A 2,895-nucleotide genomic window follows, 5' to 3' on the forward strand; every position below is an offset into this window, starting at 1 on the left:
TTAAGCAGTTTAAAGACCAGCCCCGCTCAAACATTGGTCAGCTATGAGCAGCTTAGTGCAGGAAGAGCTCCTGCCAAGGCTGATGGGGTGGCAGCATGCCACAGGAGAGAAGTAAGTGTCCCCTTGGAGCAGGGAGCCTCACTCCACACACATTCTGCCCAGGAACGTGTGCCATCCCGCCTCGGAGCCGCTCTGTCCTCCCCGTGAAAGGGGCCTTGTCCTTGGCCGGATGTTCTCCGGAAAGGTCCACAAAGCAGAGCTCCTGGAAAGCTGGGGCTGCTTGCAGCAAGAAAATAAAATGGAGGCTGTGCTGGCAGTCTCAGGCCAGGAGCTCAGACTCTGTTCTTCCTGCCAGTTTCAAAGAGTAAGATTAGCTTCTGTTGTCCTTGCATCCTTGAATATCCCTGCCCTATTTCTTGGGAATTTTCAAATTGTGCAGAAGGCAGAAGAACAAGCTTCATTTGGAAGCTATGGGAGATAAGAAGGAAAACCTCCATTTCCTTTTTTTTGTTTTTGTTTTTGTTTTTCCTCTGCAATGCCAGGACCATCAAAGGTGGGAGCACTGGAGGTAATGGCAGGGGCAGATTGAAGCAGCACTCAAACATGAATGATGTGTTATCTGCCTGTGGTGAAGAAAGAAAGAAGAGCAGGGTTGCACTCAGCTGTGAACTTGGGGTCCGTATGCTTGAAGACCTGGTGAAGTGTTACCACCTTTTTTCTCTTCATGAGAGAAAACCTGCCCTTCAGACAACTTCAGGTAGGGTTGCATTTATTATTATTATTACTACACAAAAGAGCTGAAAAAAGCAAGACTAGAGAACAAGTTACTTTGAAATAAATCAATAGCTCAGTCCAAATCTGGAATCCTCTGGCTAGCTCTCATTGCTTCATGTTAAAAGGACACAAAAAGGAGGAGTTAGGGGCATATAAAGGATCCTTATGAAGGCACGGACAGGTCTTTGCCCATAGAGCAATAAAGAGATGGAAAAAAACACCACAGAAATCTTGGGCAAGGGGAACATATTTAAGTGTAACTAAAATACTCCAGTTTGAGCTCTAGCCTCACAACTCAGAAGTTTGTTTTAGATTTAAAGTGCACCCCAAGAAGGTAAGAGAACTAAAAGTTCAGTAAGTAGGAATCCCACCTTCAGCTACTCGAGTTTTAGGTTACTGTGGTTCAATCAGAAACCATGCAGCAACTTCAAAAAAAGATTACCAGATCACTGTCTGACCAGACTATTTCTTAGACACTTCTGAAGCCTTTGGACAGGATGCTTATCTAAAGCTCACTGATTTAATCTGATTTAGCAGTTACAGTGCTGCGGTTAACAGAAGAGAAAATAGAAGTATAATCTATATTACATGCAAATCCCTGCATCCATGCCATTCAGTTTAAAATGTCCAGAGGTTTGCACTTTGCTGACAGAGAAAGCATCACTGAAATACAAACTGTGCTTCCTGAAATAACCAAAGTTTATTTTATTAACAGCCTAAGAGACAAAAAATTTAGGATTTCCAGGAAGAAGAACACTAATAACTTCTGGAGGCTTATTTGACTACTACCCACTTGAATTTTGAATGGAGCACAAGCAGTTTAATTTTTTTAGTAGCTTGAAGAAAGATGAAACCACAAATGGAAATAAAAGATGGCAAGAGAAAACAAACAGATAATGGCTTATATGAAATTGAGTAATTACATCCTGCACTGTGCTTCAACTGCCAACCTCAGCCATGCCCCATCCTACAATTCCACTCCAGTGTTTAATTCTGAATACTCCTATACTGCCCTGCCAGGATTAATTTGTTTTCCTGGATCCCAGATGCTTTGGAAAAGAGGGTTAATTATCTTGCCATAGCTGCTGGCTTCCTGGCACATTCCTGCAGGACTCACTCCCTTGCATGAAGACCCACTCAGGCTGCAGCTGCTCCATGAACACCAGAGAAGGAAAAGTTAAATAAATCATGCCAGAAATTAAGACCGTGCTTCAGCAGCTGCAACAGTGAGGAGGAAGAGCAGGGAACCCATCTGAATTCATGTATGGCTCCAACCCAGGGAGCTGGCTGGGAAAGGCCAGGACAGGAAGGCTTGGCACAGGGCAGACAAAGCTTTCTGAATACAAGAAAAGGGACTGAGGTTACTTCCTTCAGAGAGCCATGGTCAAAGCACAGAAAAAGTAATCTGGCTGCATTAGATTCCTCCACATCCTGTGAGAATTACAGTCCTTGGAGGAAGAAATCCTCTATTTTTAACAGGGAAAGGCTATTATGCATCAGGAGACTAAACAGAACACGAGTATGTTCCTCTTTTAACTTGATAATGCAGCTGTCTAGAAATGGATTGACCCTTTATCAAATCAGATGCTTTAGCAGTAGAACGTGGGGGCCTCATCATCCCAAAAACCCTGAACACCTATTTGGTTCAGGTTATTTTTATCTGCCTCTGGTTCTAAGGAACTCAAATGGCACCCTAGAAACATCACATTATCACAGGAGCAAGCACATCTGATCACCCCTCCCCACAAGTGTCAATATTAGAGGTGCAGCTGAGAAGGTACTTGAATTTCACAACAAATCAGTCATGCAGCACACTTCTCTCTGACTGGTTAGACATAAAAATAGACATAAAGTAGACACAGAACCCTGGCATGGCTGAAAAACCCACTGGTAGCTATAGATAAGGGAATGCAAGGTATTTCCATAAAAAGGAACACACAAAAGAATCCCAAATATGTTTAAACACATCCCTGAGATGAAAAAAAATAACTGAGCAAAAAAAGTATTCATGTTCTCAGACCTCAATGCATTATTTAACAGAAGAGACCAAATGTCTCCTGCTAAGCCACCAGCACATTCAAACAAGTTCAAGAGCTGTTCACAAGAAAACACACAGCAGGA

The sequence above is a fragment of the Anomalospiza imberbis genome, chromosome 3 (assembly GCF_031753505.1).
Source record: "Anomalospiza imberbis isolate Cuckoo-Finch-1a 21T00152 chromosome 3, ASM3175350v1, whole genome shotgun sequence".
Lineage (NCBI taxonomy): Eukaryota > Metazoa > Chordata > Aves > Passeriformes > Viduidae > Anomalospiza > Anomalospiza imberbis.